This window comes from Callorhinchus milii, unplaced genomic scaffold, assembly GCF_018977255.1.
Source record: "Callorhinchus milii isolate IMCB2004 unplaced genomic scaffold, IMCB_Cmil_1.0 Scaffold2, whole genome shotgun sequence".
Lineage (NCBI taxonomy): Eukaryota > Metazoa > Chordata > Chondrichthyes > Chimaeriformes > Callorhinchidae > Callorhinchus > Callorhinchus milii.
The window spans coordinates 124,840,745-124,861,364 of NW_024704743.1; positions in this window are offsets into that span (position 1 = coordinate 124,840,745).

Here is a 20,620-nt window from a genome sequence, read left to right on the forward strand (position 1 = left end):
TACACTAAAGGACAAGGACAAGAACTCATTCAAATCACTGTGAGATGGGAATCAGTGGAGCCAAGCGAGGATGGGGTGATGGGTTTGTCACCTGAGCTGAGTTGGGGGCTGAAGTTCCTTCATCCAAACCAACCTTATGATCATCACATGGCACAGTGCCCTCTATTGACAGGTACTCTCCCCTCTCCATCAGTGGTGACCCAGAGCCTGCCCTTTGGGAACCCGAGGTGATTGGGGTTGGAGCGGGGGAGGCGGTATAAAGCTATTTGGTGGAACGGTGGAAGCAGAAAGTGTTGATTCTTTCAAAAGCAAATTAGATTTATTTTAGGAAATAGTATCTGGGGATACAGTACATAGTTTGGGACATTTCAAGTGGACGTGACTGCCAGGATGGTGGCGAACTAGATAGACCATGGTCTTTTTTGTCCATTGCCTCAGGATGTCCTGTATATAAGCAGGAGGCCCAAGCCCACAATAATAATTCTTTGTATTTCATACAGCGCCTTATCACGTCTTTGAGACGTTTCAAAGCACTTTACAGAATATACTGTAAAGTGAATTGACTGTATTTTATGGGCAAAACGCGGCAGCAAATTGTGCTCAGCAGCGTCCCACAAACAATCGTGGATTGAGTGACCAAATTATTTATTTTATTACCCATGGAAAGTGATCCGCCAATCGACTAACAACCAGGTTCCTACTTACTGCTCGGTAAGCAAGGCGTGTGGAGTAAGGTTTTGCCCTGCCTGAGAATTGAACCTGGGTCCTCTTGCACACGAGGCGAGTGCTCTAACTACACTACAGGACTCCATAAAGGTGGGGCAAGAGAGTGGAGATGTTGTCATATGTGAAAAGGTACTAAATAAGTCCAAGTTAATGTGTGTTGAAAGCAAAGCAGGTTCAAGTCCAAAATGTGAGGTTGTGTAGAACTGCAACCAGCCATCCAGTTTGGCAGGCCAGTGTAGATTCAGGCCAAATATCAGTCTTTCATGCAATGAGTGTGTGTTGGGGTAACTGCTGGAGTTTAATCAGTTAAAACCAAATAGCTTGCCATTTAGAGCGTTGCCTGACAAGCTTTCCTGCTGCTTGTCCAGCTAGGACCACCCTCTCCGTGAGGGCTTTGGCTGAAGGGTTACCAGGAGCTGAGGGGGAGGACTCCCTGCCCCCAGCAATTAATACCAATAGTAAAGTCAAACAGCACAGTTCAGCAAACACAAACTCTTTTCAAATAAACACAGCTGCACTCCATGTTATTACTCACGTCCGACCATACCTCACCCTCAACACAGCTGAAACCCTCATCCACGACTTTGTTACCTCCTGCCTCTACTACTCCAAAGCCTTCCTCGCTGGACTCCCCAACTCCACTACCCATAGACTACAACTGATTCAGAACTCCACTGTCCATATTCTCACCCACCACAAAACACTACATCAACCACACCAGTTCTCACCAGGCTCCACTCGCTCTCTATCACAGAATAGATTAATATCATGATCTTCTCACTTGTCTACAAATCCCTTCACACCCTGACACCTCCCTACCTCTCGAACCTGCTTCTTCCCCACTCCACCACCCACTGCCTCCGCTCGACTGGCTCTGGCCTCGTGCTTGCCCCTCATCCCCTCCGCTCCACCATAAGCAGCCGTGTTTTCATCCACTGCGCTCCAAAGCTTTGGAACTCTCTCCCGCAATCCCTCCGCCTTGCCCCCTCCTTCCCCTCTTTTAGATCACAACTGACGACCTTCCTCTTTTACCGTGCTTATGGTCACCACCTGCCTCCCCCAGCTTAGCGTCACTGTTAAGCGCTCTGAGACGCTGCCCGGTGTGAGCCCAGGTCTCTCGCTTGCAAGGCGAGTGCTCTAATCACTGAGCTACACGACTTCACTAATTAACTAATTTAAGAGAGCTGGTAAATGGGGAGGTTTGGAGGAAGGTTTTTCACACATTATAGTTAGGATTGCCCTGTCAGGAGCGGTGGTTCAAGCAGATTCCATATATTAGTGGTGTCCTGTAGCTCAATGGTTACAGTGCTCGCCTCACAAGCAAGAGACCTGGGTTCGATTCCTGGGCAGGGTTGAACCTTAGGCAAGTTTCCTTACTCCACACACCTCGGTTTACCAGCAGTGAGTAGGAATCCAGTTGTAGTTGATTGGAGGTTTGCTTTCTGGAGGTAAAAATCCCTCAAACTAATATAATTTGGTCACTCAATCCACGACTGTTTGTGGGACGCTGCTGTGCGTAATTGGCTGCCACGTTTCACCCACAAAATATACTGAAGCGCTTTGAGAAGTCTCAATGACGTGATAAGGCACTATATCAAATGCAAGGATTATTATTATCACATTAAGAAGGTTAGCAAATGGGAAGGTTAGAAGAATTATTTTTCACACGTAACAGTTAGGATACAGAACGCCATGCCAGGAGCAGTGGTTGAAGCAGAATGCATATTAGCCTTCAAAAGAGAAATCAATTCCTAAAAATTGTGAGGCGTTGCTGGACTTCCTCAAATCCAAAGTTGAAGGGATCTTCTCAGCTGCATCTGCCCATCCGTCTGCTACTCCTTCCCCATCTCCCCTTCTCCCCCAGGTCCCTACCCATCCCTCCCCTCCACACCTTTGAACCTATCTCCCACTCCTCTCTCATCACCACTATAACCCACATGAAACAGACCACCTGCTCCCTCGATCCCATCCCTACCCCTCTCCTTAACTCCCAGTTCCACCTCCTTGCTTCTCTACTCACAGACATCATAAACCTCTCCCTGTCCTCTGGTACCGTTCCCACTCCTTTAAAAATGACCCTTATCACTCATATCCTTAAACAACCCTCCCTGGATCCATTCCTGCTCTGAAACTATGGCCCCATCTCCAACCTCCCTTTCTTTTCCAAGGTCCTGGAATAAGTCATTTGTTCCCAAATTCGCTCCTTCCTCTCTTGCCACTCCCTTCCCTCCAATCGGGTTTCCGAGCCACTCACAGCACAGAAACAGCCCTGGTCAAATGACATTTTGTCCATCTGCGACCAGGGCTCCCTCTGCCTCCACGTCCTCCTTGACTTTTCTGCTGCCTTCAACACCATTGACCACTCTATCCCCATCCACCACCTATGCTCTCACCTCAACCTTCGCAGCTCTGTCCTTGATTGTTTCAGATCGTACCTCTCACACCGCCTGCACTTCATCTTCACAAACGGCTTCTCCTCCAGCCCCCGAACCGTCTTGTGTGGCGTTCCTCAGGGTTCTGTCCTTGGTCCCCTCCTCTTCAACATCTATATACTCCCTTTTAGTGACATGGGGTCAACTTCCACATGTATGTGGATGACATCCAACTCTCTCTCTCTGCCTCCACCCTTGACTCCAGGACCCACTGCTGTCCTGACAGAATGTCTGTCAGACGTGAAGTCCTGAATGAGAGCGAACTTTCTTCAGTTGAATGTCAACAAGACCGAGGCTCCTGATTGACTCCCGTCAGCACCTCCTCACCTCAGTCGCTGACAGCATCACCATTCATGGGGCTCACTCCACCTTGCCAAGCCAGTCCCGAACCTTGGGGTCTTGTTTGACCCTCAACTATCCTTTCTGCCCCACATCTGTGCCATGACCCGCTCTGCCTTCCCACCTCCGCAACTGTCTCACACCACAGGCGCCGAAACCCTCACACACACCTTCATTATATCGAAACTTGACTATGCAAACTCACTGCTTGTCGGCCCCCAACTCCTCCCTCCACAGACTGCAGATCATCCAGAACTCTGCAGCCCGTGTCCACTCCCGCACCAAACTCCGTGACCCCATCTCCCCCATCCTCACCCGACTCCACTGGCTTCCCATCACACAGAGGATACAGTCCAAGATCCTGGTCCTCACCTTCAATGCCCTCCATGGCCTTGCTCCCTTCTACCTCTGTGACTTCCTAACCCTCTACCAACCTGCCCACTCCCTCAGCTCAGCGGGCAGAATGGCCGCTTTCTGCGCTGTACATTTCTATGATTCTCAGATTCTTCGGGGGGGGGAGTGGTCTTCCTTCAAGCCATTAGCAAGTCCGGGATCAAGCAGTGAGGTGGGTTTGTGGCAAACATGGGAGGGAAGGCTCTGGCTAACACTGACCTGTCACTGAGCAGCCTGGAGGCAGAGATGGCTTCACAGTGGGCATGTCTATCTGCCCTTCACATGAGGATCTGGATTAAGCAGCTGGTGCGGAGAGGTGTGTGGAGTAAGGAAACTTGACAAAGGTTTTGCTCCCTCCTCTCGCTCGCGAGGTGAATGCTTTGACCACTACACTGCAGGACTCCAAATAGACATGGATCTTGTGAAGCCACTTCTGGCTCCGGGGATGGAGTTTATGAACACAAAGTAGATCCAGCTTCCACACCTGAAAACCACTTTGATTGGCCTGCAGAGAGGTAATTACCTGCTGCTTAAACTCCAATGGTGGAACCATCGCTCAATGGAAAGGTACATGGGCCTGAGCTGTGGGCAGGAAGATGGTGGCAATGCTGAGCTGTGTTGCCCACCAGGAAACTCGCAGGGAGTTCCTGGCACCTAACAGTCACCTAATGAGGCTCAAACTCGCACTTGGGAGTCCTGTAGCTCAGTGGTTAGAGCACTCGCTTTGCAAGCGAGACACCTGGGTTCAATTCCAGGCAGAGGGCGAAACCTCGGGCAAGTTTCCTTACTCCACACAGAGCCTAATAATAATCCTCCAAAACCAAAACAATAATAAATTGGTCATTTTCAATCCACGACTGTTTGTTGGGACATTGCTGTGACAATTGGCTGCCGAGTTCGCCCACAAATATAGTCAATTCACTTGACAGTATATTCTGTGAAGCGCTTTGAGACGTATAGACGACGTGAAAAGCGCTATATCAAATGCAAGGATTATTATTATTGTTACTTGTCAGATGTCAAATGACCAACTGATGACTATCTTACTTGAGAAGGAGGTAAGTGGGGTTTCCTTGGAGCTGAACTGACTCTATGTAATGTGTTTGGCCACAAAATGTGGGAAATCAAGGATATGTATGAAAATCAAGCCAGCCCTCTGTGAGAGTATCTAGTCCGGTTCCTGAGCCAGGTGGGTCCGTGGTATTCCAGGGCACTCACTGCTGATGACAGCACAGCCCAGCTTGGCTTATCGGCAGGACTTAGAAGGACAGTCTGGGGACAGGGAATCCTCCCCCTCAGCTCTTGTTAACCCTGCAGCCAAAGCCCTGTGCCTAATCCTCTCCAGAATTGCACGAGTCAGACACCCGGCTGATTATTTGACAAAGTGAAGTCTTATTGGTAGAGTATTTAATTATTAATTATGTTCTTTTTTAAAGACAACATTGGTAGAGAGTGAGCAGCTGTTACAGATGTCTTTCATTGTGTTGTTGAAAGTTTTTGTCACTGAGTTGATATGTGTAAACGTCTACATGACAATGCAGTTTGAACATCTCAGATAGACCTCGGAGCGAGGACATTTGACTCACTATGTATAATTGTTTGAATCTAGTTAATGTTTCCTAAGGTCTCAGGAGAGTGCAGTCATCAGTCCGGACGGCTGATTGTAGCTGAGTTCTTGCTGCGGTGCTTCCTCCACCCCTTGTGGAGTTGCGTAGTGTTGTGGTTAGCGCACACTAACAACCATGTTCCTACTTACTTCTAGTTAATCAGAGGCATGTGGAGTAAGGAAACTTAAGAACACAATATAATAAATAATCCTTGCATTTGATATAGCACCTTATCGTGTCTTCGAGACGTCTTAAAGCGCTTCACAGAATTGACTGTATATTTTGTGGGCGAAATGTGGCAGCCAATTGCGCACAGCAGTGTCCCACAAACAGTCATGGAATGAGTGACCAAATTCATTGGTTTCAGGGAGGTCAGAGAATTATCTGAAGGGAATCATTCATATCCCAACAGAACAAATTAATAGAAAAACAAGACTGATCCTATTTACCAAAGCGGGAGAGGATCTGCTCAGCTACAAGAGGTCTGCTTAACCAAAGAAAAAACGTAAAAAATCAGTTTTCAGCAACTTAAAAGTCAATGAAACTGAGGATATAATATAAGGGAGTCGGGATACTTTGATCAATATGGAGGCAAGTTTGAAGGGAAAACAAAACAGAAGTCGCTGGGAACATTCAGCAGGTTCTGATCCCCAATGATCCGTCCTCAGTAAAGGCCTCAGCTTCATCCCCTTACACCCCGACCTTAGTTTGCCCAATAGTTTACCTGAGATGCCCAAATAGATGTCATATGCCCAAATAGATGTCTCCCATAGGGAGATGTCTCAAAGCTCTTCACAGAATATACTGTGAAGTGAATTGACTGTACATTTTGTGGGCGAAACACGGCAGCCAATTGCACACAGCAGTGCCCCACAAACAGTCATAGATTGAGTGACCAAATTATTATCATCTATTTATTTTGAAGGGATTACTACCCCTGGAAAAGTAATCTGCCAATCGACTAACAACCAGGTTCCTACTTACTGCTAGGTAAAAAGAGTCGTGTGGAGTAAGGAAACTTGCCCAACGTTTCGCCCTGCCAGGGAATTGAACCCAGGTCCTTTCGCTTGTGAGGCGAGTGCTCTAACCACTGAGCTACAGGACTCCGCAGATAAATTAGTGAAGCCAGACAGAAATCTCCAACATTTAATGAACAAGCTTTCAACATGACTGTGAGCGAGAACACAAGTGTAAAACCGCCTGCTCTTCATCGGCTCATGTCCTTTGTGGGCCATAGGGGGACGAGAGTAGGTGATATCATCTCATCCCTTATTAAAGATTCACTCGTTACCCAATTCAAGTTCAATTAACTGAAATTAATTAATTTAATTCAATTTAAATAAAAACTTACATTATTTGTGGACAAATATTAATTGATCACACACACAAATAATGTAATAATAATAAACATTAATAATAACAAATAATAATTTGTTCTTGAAACAAATGACATTTTCTGTTTGCACCGTCTCCCTTGGGAGTCTGTTCCAGAAACTTGCCCACAAACAGCCATGAAGTGAGTGACCGTTTCCTGGGGTACAGATTGTTGGCTGGACCACTGGGAGAGAGAAACTCCCTTCCCCTTTTGTATTAGTGCAGTGGGATCGTTAACATCCACCTGAACAGGCAGATGTGACCTCAGTTTAACATCTCATATAAGAACATAACATAAGAACATAAGAATTAGGAGCAGGAGTCGGCCATTTGGCCCTTCGTGCCGGCTCCGCCATTCGATATGATCATGAAGAAATGTTTCCTCAACTCTGTTCTAAAAGGCTGACACTTAATTTTCAGACTGTGACCCCCGGTTATAGATTCTCCCACCGGGGAAACAGTCCCTCTGTGTCTACTTTATCAGCCCTTTAAGGATCTTATATGTTTCAATAAGATCCCCCTAATTCTTCTGTACTCTAGAGAATACAGCCCAGTTTATTCAGCCTCTCCTCATAGGTCAGTCCCCTCATCCCAGGAACTAACCGAGTGAATCTACGCTGCACCCCCTCGAGGGCAAGTATGTCCTTTTTTAAATAAGGAAACCAAAGCTGCACACAATCCTCTCGGTGCGGTCTCACCAAAGCCCTATACAGTTGCAGCAAGACTTCCCTACTCTTATATTCTAAACCTTTTGCAATGAACGCTAACTGCCGTTCACCTTCTTAGTTGCTGCTGCACCTGCAAACTAACTTTTTGGGACTGGTGTACAAGGACACCCAAATCCCTTTGAATACTAACACTATCTAACTTCTCCCCTTCCAGAAAATAATCTGTTCTTTTATTCTTGCTACCAAGGTGAATAATTTCACACTTGCTAACATTGAATTCCATCTGCCACCTACTTGCCCACTCCCCGCGCCTATCTATATCGTTGCAATCTTTTTGCATCATCCTGAGAGCTCACTCTCCCACCGAGTTTAGTATCATCCGCGAATTTAGACACATTACATTCAATGTCCTCGTCCAGATCATTGATGTAAATGGTAAACAGCTGAGGCCGAGGCACTGATCCTTGTGGCACTCCACTAGTTACATCTCCTGCCAATTCGAGAATGATCCGTTTATCACTACTCTCTGCTTTCTACCCGATAGCCACTCTTCTATCCATGTTAATATTTTCCCATTAATCCCGTGTCACCTTGTCAAATGCCTTCCTAAAATCCAAATATACCACATCTACTGGTTCCCCCCTATCCAACCTGCTGATACATCCTCAAAAAATTCTAAAAGGTTAGTCAAGCATGACTTCCCTTTTGTAAAGCCATGTTGACTCTGCCTAATCTTTTTATGGTCTTCCAGGTATCCCATAACTACGTCTTTTATTAAGGACTCAAGAATTTTCCCTACAACTGACGTCAAACTAACTGGTCTATAGTTTTCCCTATTTTCTCTCCCACCCTTCTTAAATAGTGGAGTTACGTTTGCAATCTTCCAATCAATGGGAACTTTTCCAGTATCCACAGACTTTTGGAAGATTATAGACATGCCATCCACTATCTCAGTAGCCACCTCCTTTAAAACTCTCGGATGCAGGCCATCCGGTCCAGGGGATTTATCGGTTTTAAGACCCGACAATTTACCTAGAACCATCTCTTTACTAATGTTAATCTCCCTAAGTTGCTCGCTAACATTGTCTTCTTGGTCCTCTATTTTTGGTATGTTTCCAGTGTCTTCTACGGTGAAGACTGTAGAAAAATACTTGTTTAATGACTCTGCCATGTCTTTGTCCCCTATTATAATTCCTCCGGTCTCTGCCTGTAATGGACCCACATTCACCCTCGCTAGCCTTTTCCTCTTTATATATTTGTAAAAACTCTTGGAGTCTGTTTTTATGTTCTTTGCTAGTTTGCCCTCGTAATCTATTTTCTCCCTCTTGATCAATTTTTTGGTCCTCCTCTGTTGTTCCCTAAAGTTCTCCCAATCCTCGGGTTTACTACTCATCTTCGCTGTTTTATAGGCTTTTTCTTTTGATTTGATACTTTCCCTAACTGCTCTAGTTAGCCATGGCTGCACCACCTTTCCCATGGCATTCTTATTCCTCAAAGGAATATGTGCTCGTTGGGAATTTTGCACTATCTCCTTGAATGTCTGCCATTGCTGGTCTACCGTCAAATCTTTAAGTTTAGTCTCCCAGTTTATTCTGGCTAAATCCTCTCTCATACCAGCAAAGTTGGCTCGATTTAAATTGAAGACTTTTGCTTCAGACTTAACTACTTCCCTCTCTAACTTAACGCTAAATTCCATCATATTATGATCGCTTTGCCCGAGAGGAGCCTTAAGTTCCAGTTTGCTGATCAGCCCTGTTTCATTACACAAAACAAGGTCTAATATGGCTTGTTCCCTGGTCGGCTCCTCAGCATATTGATCTAGAAAATTATCTCTAATACATTCTATAAACTCCTCTTCTATGTTACCTTTCCCAATTTGGTTGTCCCAGTCTATGTGCAGGTTAAAATCACCCACAATTAGTGTCTTTCCTTTGCTACATGCTCCACTAATCTCTTGATTTATACCTTGAGCGATACTTTGACCACTGTTTGGGGGTCTATAAACTACTCCCACTATAGTTTTCTGCCCCTTGAAGTTACGTATCTCTACCCATACTGACTCTACATCTTGCTTTTCAGATTTAAAATCTTTCCTCTCTACTGTTTTTATCCCATCCTTTATTAGCAGGGCCACTCCCCCTCCTCGTTTACCACATCGCCTATCTTTCCTATATACCACGTAGCCGGGAATATTCAGTTCCCATCCCTGATCACCCTGTAACCATGTCTCGGTGATGGCTACTAGATCATACCGGTTTGTCTCTATTTGTGCAACTAATTCATCTATCTTGTTACGAATGCTTCGTGCATTCAGATATAGTGCCCTTAATTCTGACTTCCGGCTATTAACCCTATTCACCAGCACTCTATCACTGTACTTCCTTTCCCGGCTTGACACACTTTGCTCTTCTCCCTTGTTAATCTGCTCTCTTGCTTTTGTTGATCTCAAGTTTAACTGTGGTGGACTATACTTTACTATGTTTTTACCTCCCCCCCCCCCTTAGTAGTTTAAAGCCCTTTCTACCTCCCTATTTATTCGCGTAGCCAGGACATTTGTCCCAGCCCTATTTAGGTGGAGCCCATTCCTTTGGAAAAGCTCCCATCTTCCCCAATACTCGTGCCAGTGGCCCATGAATTGGAATTCCTGCTCTCCGCACCACTCTTTTAGCCAGGCATTCAGATCTATGATCTTCTTTTGCCTGTACCAATTAGCTCCCGGCTCAGGTAACAGTCCCGATATCATCACTTTGGAAGTTCTATTCCTTAGTTTAATTCCCAATTCCTGGAACTTATCTCCAGCCCGGCGGTGACATCCTTCACCCTGTCCCCAGGAAGACAACAGAGTCCTCTTGTCTCCCTGCTACGGCTACAGAAAACTGTATCAGTCCTCCCAACTGTCTCATCCCCAATAAGAATTACATTTTTAACCTCCTGCACAAGGGTGTTGGGGTCAGTTTGTCCGTCTTCCTCACAGATTTCCTTGTCCACACAGGTTGCCAATATTTCATACTTGTCAGACAAGGCTAAAGTCTGGGATTCTTCAGCCCCTCTCTTTCGGGAACGCTTGCCTGCCCGCCTGACTGTCACCCAGTCATGTCCGTCGCTGCTACATTCTTCTTCCTTGGGACTCAGGGGAGTGTCCGGCTCCAGGATAAAGCTGTCCAGGAAGTTTTCTCCATCCCTAATGCTGCGCAGCGTCTCCACCTGAGACTCCAGCTCAGCTACTCTCAGCTGGAGCTCTCTGATTTCCAGACACTTGCGGCAGACGAAGTCGCCCGGACTTAAGGCGCCCTCCACTGACTCCCACATGTGACAGACCTCGCAGTTTACCTGCCACACCATCTTCACAAACTTTATATAGATACATATGACTTATAGCGAAGTTTGATAACGTGTTTCACAGACTGTGACATTCAGCAGAGTGGAGGGCAGCCAGGTATTGTAATGGAGAGAGGAAAAGACGGTCTGTCAGTCCAGAACTTGGCGTCTTGACGAACCCACAACTATCGTTTTGACTCCACACCTGTTCCATGACCTGCTCTGTCTTCCCCCACCTCCGCAAGTTTGACCGACTCTGCTCGTAATAATAATAATCCTTGCATTTGATATAGCGCTTTTCACGTTTTCTCGACATCTCGACAAAGCGCTTCACAGAATGTGCTGTAAAGTGAATTGACTGTATATTTGTGGGCGAACGCGGCAGCCAATTGCGCACAGCAATGTCCCACAAACAGTCGTGGGTTGAAAATGACCAATTTATTATTGTTTTGGAGGGATTATTATTAGGCTCTGTGTGGAGTAAGGAAACTTGCCCAAGGTTTCGCCCTCTGCCTGGAATTGAACTCAGGTCTCTCACTTGCAAAGCGAGTGCTCTAACCACTGAGCTACAGGACTCCTGGTGTCATGGAACAGGTGTGGAGTCAAAACGATAGTTGAGGGTTCGTCAAGACGCCAAGTTCTGGACTGACAGACCGTCTTTTCCTCTCTCCATTGCAATACCTGGCTGCCCTCCACTCTGCTGAATGTCACAGGACACCTCCTTAGTGTCTCACACTGTAGCCCCCGAGACCCTCACACACGGCTTCATTACATCGAGGTTTGACTATGCAAACTCACTGCTTGTCGGCCCCCAACTCCTCCCTCCACAGACTGCAGATCATCCCGAACTCTGCAGCCCGTGTCCTCTCCCGCACCGGCTCCGTGACCCTATCACCCCCATCCTCACCCGACTCCACTGGCTTCCCATCACACAGAGGGTGCAGTTCAAGATCCTGGTCCTCACCTTCAAAGCCCTCCATGGTCTTGCTCCCCCCAACCTCTGCGACCTCCTAACCCCCTACCAAACTGCCCGCTTCCTATGCTCAGTCATAAAATACATAGTCACTACACTTTACAACTGTGAGGGGCTTTGAGATGGCTTGTGATATCAAATGCAAGGATTATTATTATTGTGATCTATGAAAAGATCAATTCATTTGGCAGCGGCTCTCACAGTTGGACCTGCAGGTTGAAAGGGTACCTTCCCGAGATAGCAAGAGAACAGAAACAACAAAGCGAGAGCTGTGTTTGTCTGCAAGTCAGAGGATCAAAGGAACAGCAACTCCTACTGCTGGAATCTCCTACCTTATTGATTTTATTACAAGGTCATTGACATTACGACGACATCATCGAGACGTCTCCCAAAGCGGTTCACAGAATATATTGTAAAGTGGAACAAAAACAGAAGTCGCTGGGAACTCTCAGCAGATCAGGCAGCATCTATGGAGAAAGGAAAGTGAGTCAACATTTCGGGTCCATCACCCTTCATTATAACTGGGGCATGTTGGGAAGGAGAGGCTTTTAAGGGCTAACAGAGAGGGGGGAGGCAGGGCAAGGAAGACAAAGGAGAAAATGGGGTAGAGGACAGGGTATGATGGGTTAAAAAGGTGTTAATGATGCAAAACAACTGGGGGATTGCAACAAAACAGGGGAATCAAGGTGTTAATAATGCAAAACAAAGGGCGGGGGGGATAAAAATTGCAACAAAAAGGCAGACCAGAGAGAGTAAAGGTGTTTCTGGGACTCAAGATGATGTGGCAATGGTCACAGAAGAGAGGGAGGGGAAGGTGAGCTGTTAAGGTCTGAATGTGTTGAAATCCGGGTTCCTACTTAGTGTTAGGTGGAGTAAGCAAACTTGCCTACGGCATTTACATTTATATAGCGCCCTTCATGCGGGATAGTGTCCAGGAGCACTCTCACTTGAAATCAGTATTGAGGCCAGAGAGCTAACAGATAAATGAGGTGCTGTTCCTCGAGCTGTGGCTCATTGGAACAGCGTAGGAGACCGTGGATGGAGGGGTCAGAGTGGGAAGGAGAGTTGAAATGGCGCACTCACCTCCAAGTGAGAGTGCTCCTGGACCCTAACCTGCATGAAGGGCACTATATAAATGCAAGTTGTTGTTGAGAGGACCTGAGTTCAATTCCCTGCCAGGGCAAAACCTTAGGCAACAACAACAACAAGATTTCACTTATAGAGCGCCTTTCACGTCGGGAGGCCATCCCAAGGTGCTGGACAGTTGGGTCAGGACCCGAGCAGTGGGGAAATGGTCAGGGTGAGGGGAGGGAAGGGAGGGAGCGAGGAGGGGGGAAAATGGTGAGCGGAGGGAAGGGAGGGAAGGGAGGGAGCGAGGAGGGGTTAGAGAGTCGAGAGGGGAGGTGAAGGCACGAGCAAAGAGAAAGGTCTTGAGACCGGCCTCGAAGGAGGAAAGGGAGGAAGCGGTGAAGGCACTGGGGATGGAGTTCCAGAGCCTCGGGGCTGAGAGGCTGAAGGCCACCGATGGTAGGGCGGTCGGGGTGGGGGATGTGGAGCAGACCGGAGCCAGAGGAACGGAGGGTACGGGCAGGTAAGTGGGGGATAGTAGGTCGGAGAGGTAGGAGGGTGCGAGGCCGTGAATGGCCTTGTAGGTGAGGATGAGGATCTTGAATTCGATCCTCTGGCGGATGGGGAGCAGTGGAGGCGAGTGAGGGCGAGGGTGAGGGCGAGGGTGAGGGCGGGCGAGGGTGAGGGCGAGGGTGAGGGTGGGAGTGATGTGGTGCGGGTCAGTATACGAGCTGCAGAGTTCTGAATGACCTGCAGTGTGGAGGGAGGGCCGGGAAGGCCGCGAGGAGAGAGTTCCCATAGTCCAGCCTTGAGGTGATAAAGGTGTGGACCAGAGTTTCAGCCGCGTGAGGGGTGAGGTAGTGCCGTAGTCTGGCGATGTTCCGGAGGTGATGGAAGGCGGTGCCGGTTGTGGTGCGGATATGGGGGAGAAAGGACAGCTCAGGGTTGAACAGAACCCCGAGGTTCCTGATGGCTTTGAGAGGTGGAGAGTGCGGAGCTGATGCTGTCAGTGCCTGAGGTGCGGAGGCGCTGACGGAGCCAATCAGGAGGGCCTCAGTTTTTCGCACGTTGAGCTGAACAAAGTTATCTCTCGTCCAGGACTCGATGTCGGACAGACAGCTGTCAGGACATCGGGGGTCGTGGAGTTGAGGGTAGAGGAGGAAAGGTAGAGTTGGGTGTCATCCGCATACATGTGGGAGTGAACCCCATGTCTGCGGATGATGTCACCACAGGGGAGCATATAGAGGGTGAAGAGGAGGGGACCGAGGACAGAGCCCTGAGGGACACCGCACGAGACAGTGCGGGGGGGGGAGGAGAAGCCGTTTGTGGAAACAAAGTGAAGACGGTGGGAGAGGTACAACCTAAACCTAAACCACTGAAGGACAGGAAGGGGAGGTTGGAGATGGGCCGGTAGCTTGATAGCTGCGACGCATCAAGGGAGGGTTTTTTCAATGCAGGAGTGATGGTGGCAGTTTTTAGGGGAATGGGAACAGAGCCAGAGGAGAGGGACAGGTTGATGATGTCTGTGATCATCAGGCAAGTTTCCTTACTCCACACCCCTCTGTTTACCCAGCAGTAAGTAGGAACCCGGATGTTAGTCAATTGGTGAATTGCTTTCCGGGGATAATAATCGCTTAAAAATAAAAATGGTCACTCAATCCACAACTGTTTGTGAGACACTGTTGTTTGCAATTGGCTGCCGTGTTTTCCCCACAAAATACACGGTCAATCCACTTTACAGTGTGCAGATGATGTCACCAAGAGGGAGCATAATAATAATAATAATCCTTGCATTTGATATAGTGCTTTTCACGTCGGGAGGACGTCCCAAAGCGTTTCGCAGAACACACTGTAAAGTGAATTGACTGTATATTTGTGGGCGAACGCGGCAGCCAATTGCGCACAGCAATGTCCCACAAACAGTTGTAGATTGAAAATGACCAATTTATTATTGTTTTTTTGGTTTTGGAGGGATTATTAGTAGGTGTGTGGAGTAAGGAAACTTGCCCAAGGTTTCGCCCTCTGCCTGGAATTGAACTCAGGTCTCTCGCTTGCAAAGCGAGTGCTCTCACCACTGAGCTACAGGACTCCATGTACAGATTGAAGAGGAGAGGACCGAGGACAAAGCCCCGAGGAACACTGCACGAGTTAGTATGGGGATAAAGTGGAGCCGGTGTGAGAGAACCATTTGAGGAGAGAAAGTTGAAGGTTAAGGCGAGAGGAGAGGCGGTGGAGGAGGATAGAGTGTTCCACAGTGTCAAAGGCAGCAGAAATGACGAGGAGGCAGAGGGAGCCCTGGTCACAGATGGACAGAATCTCATTAATCACCTTGACCAGGGCTGTTTCCGTGCTGTAGGCAGGAAACTCGATTTGGAGTGGTTCATGAAGGGAGTGACAGGAAAAGAAGGAGTGAAGCTGGGAAGCAACAACTCTTTCAAAGACCTTGGAAAGGAAAGGGAGGTTGGAGATGATCTGGTAGTTACTGGGCAGGGATGGGTCCAGGGAAGGTTTTTTTAGGATGGGGTGATGACAGCTGTTTTTAGAGGGGTGGGAATGGTGCCAGTTGACAGGGAGAGGTTGGTGAGCTCTGAGAGTAAAGGGGCAGAGGAGGTGGAGCTGGGAGGTAAGGATAGGGGTAAGGATAATAATAATAATAATAATAATAATCCTTGCATTTGTTATAGCGCTTTTCACGTCGGGAGGACGTCCCAAAGCGCTTCACAGAATATACTGTAAAGTGAATTGACTGTATATTTGTGGGCGAACGCGGCAGCCAATTGCGCACAGCAATGTCCCACAAACAGTCGTAGATTGAAAATGACCAATTTATTATTGTTTTTGGTTTTTTTTTTTTTTGGAGGGATTATTATTAGGCGTGTGGAGCAAGGAAACTTGCCCAAGGTTTCGCCCTGCCTGGAATTGAACTCAGGTCTCTCGCTTGCAAAGCGAGTGCTCTAACCACTGAGCTACAGGACTCCACAAAGGATGGGGTCAAGGGAGCAGGTGTTGTGCTTCATGCGGGTTATAGTGGTGGTGCGAGAGGAGGGGGAGACAGGTTCGAAGGTGTGGAGGGAGGGATGGGTATTGGCTGGAGTGTGAAGGAGAGATGGGGAGGGGGCGGCAGATGGGAGGAGGGAGGCAGCTGAACGGATCCCCTCAATTTTGGTCTCAAGGAAATCCAGCATCTCCTCGCAGTTAGAGTTGGAGGAAAGAATGGGCGAGGCGTGAGAGGGTAGACGGAGGAGCCGGTTGGTAGTGGAGAGGAGAAGCCTGGGGTTGTCCTTGGCCTTCAGGATTACCTTGAAATAGACAGACGATTTAGCGGAGTCGAGGGCGGTGCAGTAGTGTTTATGTGGTCCAGCCAGATCTGCTGGTGGACCGTTAGATCAGACTTGAGCCAGGTGGGTTCAGTGGCACACACCTGACCCTTGAGTGAGCAGAGGTGTACCAGGGTGAGGTTTGTGAGTAGGAGATGGTTCGGGAGGTGAGAGGGGCAAGGGCATCCAGAGTGGTGGAGTGGGAATTGTGGAGGAGAGTGAGCGAGAAGGATATATCATTGCGGGAGGTAGGCCAGAGGGGGAGGAGTTCAAACGATTTCAGGGCAGCGGAGAGGGAGTGAGGAGAGATTATTTTCCGGGGCGGTAGCAGATGGAGGTGGGTTGGGTGGCGGTGGGGAGAGAGTTGGGCAGTTAAGGGAGATTAAATGGTGATCTGAGATGGCTTTATCGGTGATTTTGTGCTGTACGACTCTATGATCCTATGATTGTGAGGTCGAGTGGATGCCCAGGAACGTGGGTGGCTGAGTGGATGTGGAGGGAGAGGTTGTACACTGTTCCTAGTCTCCTCAAAACAGCCACTATCACACCCACCTTGAAGAAATCTTCCCCTGAACCACACAGCTATCCAGCTATCGGCCCATCTCCCACCTCACTTTTCTGTTTGAGGTACTTGAGAGAGCTGTTGTCTCCCAGCTTTGCTCTTTCCTCTCCCCCCACTCCCTTCACATGCCCTTCCAGTCGGGGTTTCTGTGCTGCCCACAGCACGGAAACTGCTCTGGTCAAGGTCACAAATGACATTTTGACCATGTGCGACCAGGGCTCCCTCTGCCTCCTCGTCCTCCTCGATCTCTCCACCGCCTTTGATACTGTGGACCACTCAATCCTCCTCCACCGTCTCTCCTCCCACCTCAACCTTCAAGGTTCTGTCCTTGACTGGTTCAGGTCCTACCTTTCACACCGCCTCCACTTCGTTGCAGCAAACGGCTTCTCCTCCACTGTCTTGTGCGGTGTTCCTCAGGACTCTGTCCTCAGTCCCCTCCTCTTCACCCTCCACATACTCCCACTTGGTGACATCATCCACAGACATGGGGTAAATTTCCACACTATGCGGATGACACCCAACTCTCTGCCTCCACCCTGAACTCCAGGACTACTGGTGTCCTGACCGACTGCCTGTCCGACATCAAGTCCTGGACGAGGGACAACTTTCTCCAACTGAAAGTCAGTAAAACCGAGGCCCTCCTGATTGGCTCGGGCCAGGGCCTCCGCCCCTCAGACGCTGGCAGCACCAGCCTCCACGGCTGCACACTCACCCTCACTAACCCGGTCAGGAACCTGGGGGTCTTGTTTGACCCTGAACTGTCCTTTCTCCCCCACATCCGTGTCATGACCGGCACTGCCTACCACCACCTCCGCACCATTGCCAGACTCCGCCACTGCCTCACCCCTCAGGCCCCCAAACCCTCACCCACACATTCGTCACCTCAAGGCTCGATTACGGGAACTCCCTCATCGGCCTTCCCACCTCTTCCCTTCACAACCTGCAGATCATCCACAACTCTGCAGCTCATGTACTCTCACGCACCAGACTCCGTGACCCCATCACTCCCACCCTCGCCCGACCCCATCACTCCCACCCTCGCCCGACCCCATCACCCCCACCCTCGCCCGACCCCATCACCCCCACCCTCGCCCGACCCCATCACTCCCACCCTCGCCCGACCCCATCACTCCCACCCTCGCCCGACCCCATCACTCCCACCCTCGCCCGACCCCATTACCCCCACCCTCGCCCGACCCCATCACCCCCACCCTCGCCCGACCCCATCACCCCCACCCTCGCCCGACCCCATCACTCCCACCCTCGCCGACCCCATCACCCCCACCCTCGCCCGACCCCATCACTCCCACCCTCGCCCGACCCCATCACTCCCACCCTCGCCCGACCCCATCACTCCCACCCTCGCCCAACCCCATCACTCCCACCCTCGCCCGACCCATCACCCCACCCTCACCCGACCCCATCACTCCCACCCTCGCCTGACCCCATCACTCCCACCCTCGCCCGACCCCATCACTCCACCCTCGCCCGACCCCACCACCCCACCCTCGCCCGACCCCATCACCCCCACCCTCGCCCGACCCCATCACTCCCACCCTCACCCGACCCCATCACTCCCACCCTCGCCCGACTCCATCACTCCCACCCTCGCCCAACCCCATCACCCCCACCCTCGCCCGACCCCATCACCCCCGCCCGACCCATCACCCTCGCCCGACCCCATCACTCCCACCCTCGCCCGACCCCATCACTCCCACCCTCGCCCGACCCCATCACTCCCACCCTCGCCCGACCCCATCACTCCCACCCTCGCCCGACCCCATCACACCCACCCTCACCCGACCCCATCACCGCCACCATCATCCGACCTCATCACCTCGCCCGACCCCATCACTCCCACCCTCGCCCGACCCCATCACCCCCACCCTCGCCCGACCCCATCACTCCCACCCTCGCCCGACCCCATCACCCCCACCCTCGCCCAACCCCATACCCCACCCTCGCCCGACCCCATCACTCCCACCCTCGCCCGACCCCATCACTCCCACCCTCGCCCAACCCCATCACCCCCACCCTCGCCCGACCCCATCACCCCAACCCTCGCCCGACTCCACCGGCTCCCCATCCCCCAGAGGATCGAGTTCAAGATCCTCGTCCTCACTTTCAAGGCCATCCATGGCTTTGCCCCCTCCTCCCTCTGACCCCCTGTCTCCCTACCAACCCGCCCGCTCCCTCCGCTCATCGGGCTCCGGCTGCTCCATGTCTCCCGCCCGACCCCCCCACCATCGGTGGCCTCTCTGCCCCCACACTCTGGACCTCCATCCCACGGTCCCTTCGCTTCCTCCCTCACCTCCTTCAAGGCCGGTCTCAAGACCCTTCTCTCCGACGGTGCCTTTGGTCTCCCTCCCACCCCTCCCCCCTCCCCCACACCCCCCACATCATCAAACCCCCCCACACAAAAAAAGAAGAGGGACTATTTTCCAAGCGGCGGAGTGAGTGAAGCCGCACGTTTCTGACGCACGTTCGTTCGTGTGTTGCGCGCACAGCCGAGCGAGACGGACTTGGGCGGGAAGGAGAAAGTGCGCGTGCGCAGCGAAGCCGAGCCGGGGCCGGAGCAGGAGGAGGGCGCATGCGCCGCCGGGGAGAGCCGCGCGCGGTGGCAGCAGGCGGCCGGCGGGCGCATGCGCCACGAGCCGGGGCGGAAGCGGCGGGGGGGGGAGCGCGTGCGGAGGGAGGGCGGGGTTTAGCCCGTCGCCGGAAGTGACGCCGCGCACCCTCGCGCCTATAAATAACGGCCGCCCGAGCCGTTTGACCCTCCGATTCCCCCGGCTGCGTGTCCGTGCGTGTGTGTGTGCCCCCGAGCTCTCCGCGTCGGCCACACTTTTCTGTTTAATTAAAAATATAAATTTAAAAAAAAATAGTAAAAAAGAAGAGGGGGAGAAAACCACCGTCACCCCCCACCCCAAAAAAATAAAAAAATACTAAAAAAAAAAATATCTTCCTGAAAGCCTCGAGGGGGGGGGGAAAAAAAATACCATCGACGTCTCTTCAAAAAGAAAAAAAGAAAATCATTTTTTTTTGGGGGCTTCCCTTTTCCTCTCTCTCTCTCTCTCCCTCTCTCTCCGTGTGTCTGTGTCTCTGACTGAACCCGGGGGAAAAGAAAAGAAAACAGTTGTCACCGTCACCGCGATTTAAGAAGAAGAAAAAAAAAAAGAATTTTTTTAAGCAGAAGAAGAAGAAGAAAAAAAAACCCACCCAAACGACGATAAGAGAAAAAAAAAACCACCCACGAGAATTTTTTTTCGTTTTAAAGTGAACGTGTCGCACCGAAGAGGAGCGCTCTCTCTCTCTCTCTCTCTCTCTCAACGGACGGCGGCGGCGAACGATCAACCGGCTCCCGAGCGAGCGAGTGAGTGAGCAGCCATTACAGGAGCAGAACTTCAAGGCAGACCACCGATCGGCCATCGGCAGCCCGAGACCTTCCAGCCCCGAGCCGAGCCGAGCCCAGGCCCTCCCCGAGCCGCTCGACAGCACCAGGCCCCAGGCCCTCCGCCTCCCGAGCCCGGAGCCAACCCGCCGCGGCCTCGTCACCGCCCGCCCGCCCGCCAGGCGCCATCTCCGGCCTCCCGTGAACCCGCCGCCGCCGCTCTCCCCTTTCCCCGCCCCTCTCTCTCTCTCTCTCTCTCTCTGGTCGCCCTGTTTTTCGGTCCTCTCTGTAAACTTCCCGCCGCCGCTTTTATTATTAATATTATCACAATTACCGTTTTCTGATCCCCCGATTGATTCTTTTTTGGGGGTTTTTTTTTTCCCCCGAAAAGAAAAAGTTCATTTTAATCCCCTCTTTCCTCGATTTTATTTAGATTTTTTAACCCCCTCTCCCTC